Raw genomic sequence first — 8,492 nt, 5'->3', positions numbered from 1 at the left:
CCATGAGCAGCCCGACAAAGCGGGGGTGGACACGGCTGATTTGTCTTTCCCTCCTGAAGAATTCATCGGTGGCCGGCATAACGAAGGCGAAAACAAGATGTACTGTGCACTGTCTGCCTCCGTGTCGCTATCTGTCTAGAGATCAAAGAAACAGGCACCCATTTCAAGACGGCTTGAAACACATGCTCGCCGGTGCCACTGTATGTCTGCAACAGGTCGGCCTTCAATAGAGCTAACGATGGCGTGGTTTGAAAACGGCATAAAGACGCGTGCCCGGACGCGGCATTTCGCAGATGTGACCCAAAGCGTGGAAGCGGAGCTGCTTTTACCCTTTTGGCTGAGCCCACCACGGCCCCTGGCGTGCGGCCATCACTCACGGTTCGAGGGAGTGATTTTCCAGGGGGGTGCAGCCGCCCCCCCTTGCCCCCCCCTCCGGACGCCCATGATGAGGCGTGATAACCTTTTTCGGCCTGTAAGCGCTGGCGGCCTTGGTCTAGTTCACCTGTATGTCCGACAGATAGTGTCACGTTTCATGTTTTTCCGTGACACTACACACCCAATAGTACGTTCATTCCTGCAAACAAATTTAGTTCATGTTTTACCCAACCTCATTGGGTCTTCCAATGTTTGTGACCGTCCGTGTTTGTGGGGACATAATGCAAGAGGTGTATTTGGCTGTCCGTTTCCTACTTTTTCGTTTTTCTCCTGAGTTCCTTTTTTTAGTGTCGAGGAAAACGTTGTATAAGGATTTGATTAGTATGCTCTTGCCTCCGCCCATGTACCGCTCTCTGTATGTTGGTTTACCGGGGCATGACGTACTCAAAAGAGTACGTAAGATGCCAGTCTCGCCGTGTACAAAGACCTTTTTCTTTAAGTTAAACACCGGTACGTTGCCCGTTAGAACATGGTTAGATAAAAAGGGCATTTCTGTGTCTACCTTTAATTGCTGCCTTTGTGATGAACCAGAAACAATTGAGCATTGTTTCATCAGTTGCAAAGATGCAGTACTCTTCTGGGATATCCTGCAACGCACATTTAAAAAAAGAATTCATCTGACTCCACATTCTGTTCGCTATCTCACTGCGCTGCCATTTGTTGATGAACCCCTGGACATGTTCTTTCTGATTGGACTGCACAGCCTCTGGAAAACCCGCATGATGGACAGACACTGTGAACCTGTTGTGTCTGCAAAGGATCACTTCAGTCGAATGGTTGTTCATCTAAGAGACGTGTATGCCCAGACTGAGTACGAACCGAAGTGGCACTCGCTATTAGTGATGTGCTCTGCATTGCCCCTTTTCTAGTGCATGGTCTTTTGAATATGTATTGTTTACCACTGTTTTCATAATGGCTTGTATATAGTTCATGTACATAGAACATTACATCACTGTAATAAATACCATGTTAAAAAAACAATTGGCCCGGTGGCGCAACGGTAGCGCGTCTGACTCCAGATCAGAAGATTGCGTGTTCGAATCACGTCCGGGTCAGGTTTTTTTTACAATTCGACTTTTATAATTTGGTATAGAATAAGGAATTAAAATCAAAGTTGTGAATTCCTTTTCAGTATGATTTAAAGAAAGAAATTACAATTTCTGCCTTTCGTTTTGCAGACCACTGACCCTTCTCCTTTTGTACAAAACATTCTTGGCCCCTTGTTACCTTTCTTTTGCGCGCGTGGCACACATCACAGAAACGAAGATTGGCATCCTTGTTGTTCTTCTGTCGCCGGCGATGAAATGGTTGCGAGTAGCCTTAACGGTGCAAGCAGAAAAACGTGTTTTTGGCAGTCTTCCAGACTTTTTCATGCGACAACGGTAACAACGGGCTGTTGCATTCGGAACAAACTGTCGTCAGCTGTTAACGGCGTAATGTGCGAAACCACAAAAAGGAAGAGATTAAACAGCACCAAGGAATGCAACTGAACTGAAGACCATTAACACAAACATGACGTGCAATATCTATCCAAGATCTCCTAATCACACTTTCGTGTTCCTGCGTGTTCCAATATAGTCCCGAATCTTAGAACATTCCATTTTCTGCAAGGCCCGCCGTGGTCGGCGTGCGCTCGGTCGCGTACGCGACCACGGGGTGGGGTCAGCGCGGCTTTGAACTGTGTCAGCCGCGCTTAATCGGGGAGAACGTGTTTATCTCCCCCAGTTTAAACCCCACAACACACACACACACATACATACATACATACATACATACATACATACATACATACATACATACATACATACATACATACATACATACATACATACATACATACATACATACATACATACATACATACATACATACATGTATGTAAGAAACCCAGAAACCCAGTGTGTAAGAAACCCAGAAGCAGATTCTATGGAATGTGCGCATCGACTAGGAGCATTCTGCACCGATAAACAACGGCCAATTATCATTAAGCTAGCTCATTTTAAGACAAAGGAAAGAATTCTGGCGTCTTGTCCCAAACTGAAAGACACGGTATACTCAATCAGAGAAGATTTCGCTCCGGAAACCCGTCTTGCTCGTTCTAAACTTCTGAAGTTTATCCAGCCTCAAAAATGTGCATTCAAACCGCGACTTGATAAAATGTATGTTGGGAAAAAATGCTATGCTTATAACTCTGCCACTGACACGGTGATTGAATGTACCGCTCGTGTTCCCAACACCGATGGTAGCGAATGACGCGCAGCGAATCATGCTCCCAACAAGCGTCCTTCATCATACCTCGACATCCAGATCGTCTTCACCAACGTAAGAAGCCTTATTCCAAAGCGTGACCAACTTCTTAGCTTCATTGATGACATTGACGCCCACATTATCATTGTAACTGAAACTTGGTTGAGTGCAGAAATCCTCGATAATGAATTGCTTCCCACTAATCTGAAATTCACCATCTATCGCCGAGATCGCAGCGGCCGTAAAGGGGGTGGCGTTCTTTCCAAACCAGATCGCTCTCTCAAAAGAGGGCGAACCGATGTGACAGCTCAGTGCATCCAGAAATCTAAAGAAACTTTCACCAAATTCCATGTGCTCCACAGCGAAGCGACAGATAAAACTGCCCGAACGGTATCTCCATTCTTGGTAGCAAAAAGCCTGACCGATGCCTTGGGCACGGGTTGCAAGCTAAAAAAAATGCCTAGTGGCGACCTCCTTCTAGAGCTTAAAGACAACGGCCAGCTTTCCAAGCTCTCCACCATATTGTCAGTCGGGGAAACCCTCAATAACTCCACACAGTTCATTGAACAGTGTCTGTGGTGTCATTTCCGAAGCAGACTTTGTCTGCCTCACTGAGGAAGAAATCCTTGAAGGTCTCAGTGACCAGAATGTCACAAATATACATCGTATTAAAATAAGGAAAGACGACAAAGAAATCCCGACGAAACATACAGTTCTGACATTCAACTCCAGCACACTTCTAGAGTCGATCGAAGCAGGCTACTTGAAAAAAAATGTACGTCATTACATACCGAATCCACGAAGGTGCTTCAACTGTCAAAGATATGGACATGGGTCTCAGAGCTACCGTGGCCACAAAACTTGCGCTAAATGCGCCTCAAAAGACCATGCTTGTGAGAACTGTGAAGGAGCAGCAGTTCGCTGCGCAAACTGCGAAAGTGACCATCCCGCATATTCTAGGTCATGTCCTTCTCGGAAGGCTGAGAAAGAAATCATCACAATGAAAAGAAAACAAAATTTAACTTTCAAGGAAGCAAGACAACTCTACCACGCGAAGAACACCTTCACGTTCTCCACAAAAACAAACTTTGCTGACGTGGTGCGCAGGGGCGGTGCACCACGCAGCACTCTGGCATCTGCCCAGGCCACCTTCACAGAGCCTGTGGCAGGGCTATCCACGCCCCAGGCAGGGACAGCGAAGGCTGCCCTGCCATCTTCAAAGCCAAGGAGTACCGGCCCACGAGTCGGCACCCCGCAGGACTTCCCCCCGCCGGGGGAGGCCCGACACCAACACATCTGCGGCTTCGCAGTCCTCCAGCACCTCTGGTGAGGTGATGGATACAACTCCCAGTCCGCCTGCTTTCCAGCGGCGGACCGGCTCTCTCGAGCGAAGAAAAGACAGAACCCCGGTAACGGGCCCAGAACAGTAAATTCCTTCTGTTCCATTCCCACCCAAAAAACAAACATGACAGTTGTGGTTCAATGGAACTGTAGAGGAGTGTTGAGGAACTACAGTGATATAACACATATTCTAAGGTCAGTGATGCCTCTAGCTTTATGTCTTCGGGAGACCAATCTTGGTCCACAACATGCAAATATCTTAAAACATTACAAAACTTTTAGGCGTGATCGCGAGCATGCAAATAGACTCTCGGGAGGCGTCGCAATCGTCATGCAAAGCGACGTCCCGGTTCAAGAAATCAAACTGAAAACAAAACTTGAGGCGGTTGCGGTTAGCGTCATCAGCTACAAAACCATAACAATATGTTCTGTATATCTTCCCCCACACATCACATTAACATGCGAAGATCTAGAAGGCCTGATCGAAGAACTGCCGGAGCCATTTCTGGTAGTTGGCGATTTTAAGGCTCACTCTCCGTTTTGGGGAAGCGAACGCTGTGACTCTAGGGGCCAAACAATCGAAGATTTTATATTTTCGAATAATGTCTGTCTTTTAAATACGGAAAAAGCCACCTATTGCTGCCCAAGCTCAGCAAAAATGAGCTTTCACGATCTAGCTTTCGCATCACCATTACTTTTTAACGATTTTAAATGGGATGTTTTAAATGACCCCATGGGCAGTGATCACTTACCTACTGTCATCAGGCTCCCATCGTCTGCTCTAATCATCCCCACAAGACCACGGCGCTGGAAAGTTCACCTTGTCGACTGGTCACTTTTTACAAGTGCCACTCTGGAAAATGAATTTTGTGACCACCTCACCCAGTCAAAAATTCCTTCAGCCTATCGGTCTGAAGGCTGAAGGAACCCGTAATTTGGGCCTGTTGGTGATGGGCCTGTTGGGCCTGTTGCTGATGGGCCTGTTGGACCTGTTGTGATGGGCCTGTTGGGCCTGTTGGTGATGGGCCTGATGGTGATGGGCCTGTCGGTGTCAGCCCTGTTGGTTCTAATGGCGTCGGCCTGTTGGCACAGATCCTGCTTGCAGGTATCGGGATAGTGTTAGGCCTAATGAGGGACGCCAGTCCTAATGGCGCACCATAGATAAGTTTTTTCATCACTCAGAAATGTGTGCTGCACATTGCGCATGATAACATAGCTTCTTCGATTAGTGCATCGCAAGCTGTTGCAAAAAGGCAGTGCCTGATACTATAATATTTTCCAATTAAGCTGGCCAAAAGGGTCTGTAATGCCCTACGATATATATACTGACAACCAGATTTAGGGCAAACGAAAGCTTTATTATAAAATAAATAAACCTGTAAAGAGGAAGATGATCAGCAGTCAGAGCAGCAGAACCGAGGCGAGGCGCGAGACGAGAAGACGACGATCGGCAGCTGAAGCAGCAGAGCCGACGCGCGGCGCGAGACGAGAGCGTGAACTGTTCCGGGACCGGACCTGTCCTTGTCCGCTCTAACCGGCCTTCACAACTGTCAATAAAGGCCGTTACATCTTGGTGGAGGTGCGGGGTAGCGGAGAGACGTCTTTTCGGGTGATTTTGTTGAGGCGCCGGTAGTCAACGCAAAAGCGGATAGAGCCGTCTTTCTTGGTGACAAGGACGACGGGGGAAGCCCAAGGACTCTGTGATGGTTGTATGATGCCACGCTGCAGCATATCATTCACCTGGGTGGGTGTCGATAACCTGGCGTTCGGTGGCCGAGACGCGATATGGGCGTTGGCGCAACGGCGAATGGGCGCCAGTGTCGATCCGATGGGTAACAGCTGAAGTGCGACCAAAACGGTGGTGAGAGAAGTCAAACGATGACCGAAACTTATCTAGCAGGGCCGCAAGCTGGGTCTTCTCCGGTGGCCAAAGATTTGCGTCGATTGAGCCCGCAAAGACGGCCTCGGGAACGGGATCAGGAGACGGTGAGCAGGAAGTAAGTGAAGACACTTGCAGGCGGCAGGAGTCGTCCTCAGAAGGGTCCCAGGCGACGACGGAAGCGAAAGGCTGGACACATCCCAAGCATTCACCACGAAGAGTGGAGGGGCACAGGAATGGATTCGTCAGGGGCAAGGCGCTGCAGCCGGCTGAGACAGTAAGCACGGCGAATGGCAGGGGTAGACAGTGGCGAGAAGCAGAGGAGTCGGACGGGATGAAGATGACAGGGCCGTTGGATCCAGAGTCGCAATGAACAGAGGCGAGCACAGCAGAGCACGGCGGGATCATGACGTCATCAGCCACAGTCAGCTTGAAGCACAAGTTAGTGGAAGCGTTCACAGAGTCGTCGCCGAAGGGAAGAAGGCCGACTTCGGAACGAGCGCAGTCAATGACAACGTCATGTTGTGAGAGAAAGTCCCAGCCTAAGATGACGTCGTGAGACGGCCATGGGAAGACGATGAATTCAACAATATACAGAACGTCCTGAATAGTAACTCGGGCTGTACATGCCCCCAAAGGCGCAATAAGTTGCGAATTAGCGGCGCGAAGCATAAAACCATATAGCGGAGTCATCACTTTTCGTAACTGGCGGCACAATTTCTCACTTAGTACAGATACAGCAGCACCGGTGTCAACAAGCGCGAAAGCATCGGTGCCCTCCACAGAAACCGCGATCAAATTTGTCGGAGAAAGTCGAGGTCTTGAGCTTGGCGACGAGCAAGCAGTTCTTGCCTCCGGAACTGCGGGCACTAGTTTTCCGAAGGGGAAGAGGGACGACGGCGCATCGGGGAAACCGAGCGACGACGCGGAGATGGAGCACGGCGGCGAATAGACGGCCTGAGATCGGAGGAAGCAGTGGTCTCAGAAGGCGAAGTGCGGTGAAAAGGCGGGGAGGGGCGTAGGCGTAACCTCGAGGGTCAGTATTGGCAGCAGGGGACAACACTTGGCGGCGGCAGGGACGCATCACATGGCCAGGAATGCCGCAGACATAACAAATGGGTAGGTTGTCCGGTGTCCGCCATGGACGGAAACGTTGCGGTGGTGGCCAGGCAGGACGAAATGGTGTCGACTGCGGTGGATGCTGGTACGAAACGAACGTTTCTGGGCGGGGACGCCTGACGGCTTCGGCGTAGGTAAGTGGCAAAATAAATTTATACATCATGACCTCCAATTTTTCGTTGCACGTCCCCCAGCTTCTGTGAGAGGTGCTTGCGCACGGCTTTCAGTCTCTTCTCTGCAAGCTCCTTTGGTATGTCTCCCATGTAGACATGAAACAGAGCTGCACAATAGAACACAAAATAGGCCACATTTGAACACAACTAGATACATGATAAATGCAAAAGTGAGATTCAGAATTACCACTCTCATTGTAAAAAACACAGAAACGAATGTTCACCATTAAAGGGGCCATGAAGCCTACTTTCGTGCATACCCTTGTTGTAGCATTTAATTCCCAACACATTAAATTACAATACCCAAAACTTTCAGTTGATTCCGTGCGGCAGATATCTTTAAAACGATTTTCGTTTCCTTTGCGAACTGACTGCTTGTCTGGCAACCTCTGATTGCTGACGACACATGGGCCTACCCACTCCGCGTCTGCTGTGTGTTGTTGAGAGAGAGAGAAAGGAATTTTAATGAGTTGGATGCATTGAGATGCTTGCATGAAAACCAAAGACAGAGATTACTCGAAACAACGGGCAATGCTATTTATACATTCTGTGCAGATATGTCAATTGCACTATCTTTGTCGCAGCAAGATCGGAGAACGCGCACAATGACTTGCCACCAGTCGTTGAGAACGCTAATTTCACAACCAAATAGATAAATCAGGTTACTGGCAGAACGGATCTTAGCGAGAGCCACACAAACAGTGTGGAGATCTCTGAAAGTGCTGTGATAGAGCCTGCATGAAGAAACGTATGGGCATAACACACCTTGCAAAAACTAAACGTCACTTTTGCCCGACTTTGCAGTTTTGGCTGCAATAAGGACATTGCAGTTGTTACAAACCTCGGATACAATGAACAGGATCTCCATGGCTATCACGCTTTCTGTGAGCGCGACTGTATTTGGCTGAAGCAAAGTTTGATTGCCTAGGTGTTACTCAAAGCAAAGAAAAAAAAAGTACTATAGTAGGATACAACTTAAAAAAACAGCAGTTGCTAACACTGGGCCGCGGTCCGCGGCGTTCTGTATTACTCCGCTGGCCAATCGAAAAAGTAAACGAAACCAGTTTTTTAATGTTTGACTATATCAAACACTGCACGTAACAAAATTCTAGTGCTCTAACTTTTTTTATTGTGCTAAGCTTCTTGTTTACGTAACAAGAAACTCTTAAGCAGTGCACTATTTTTTCGTCGTGGAGGAATTCTGTGCGCGGAGGCTGAATGTGGGCGGAGCTTCACTGCAGACTTAAGTTGTATCCGACTATAGCACCTTTCAGAGAAGAGACTTTTTCCGGTGTAAG

The 8,492-nt window shown here is 48.3% G+C and overlaps 1 non-coding gene across 1 annotated transcript; it reads left to right on the top strand.

The window, feature by feature from the left end:
* Nucleotides 1-1,418: 1,418 nt before the first annotated feature.
* Nucleotides 1,419-1,490, top strand: TRNAW-CCA (transfer RNA tryptophan (anticodon CCA)). The gene has a single exon. It is a non-coding gene; the product is annotated as a tRNA-Trp (tRNA).
* Nucleotides 1,491-8,492: the final 7,002 nt, after the last annotated feature.

The sequence above is a fragment of the Amblyomma mixtum genome, chromosome 3, assembly GCF_055824585.1.
Source record: "Amblyomma mixtum isolate Tamu chromosome 3, ASM5582458v1, whole genome shotgun sequence".
Classification (NCBI taxonomy): Eukaryota; Metazoa; Arthropoda; class Arachnida; order Ixodida; family Ixodidae; genus Amblyomma; species Amblyomma mixtum.
Note: the sequence above shows the minus strand (reverse complement) of the source record. Positions and strands in the feature narration are given on the sequence as shown.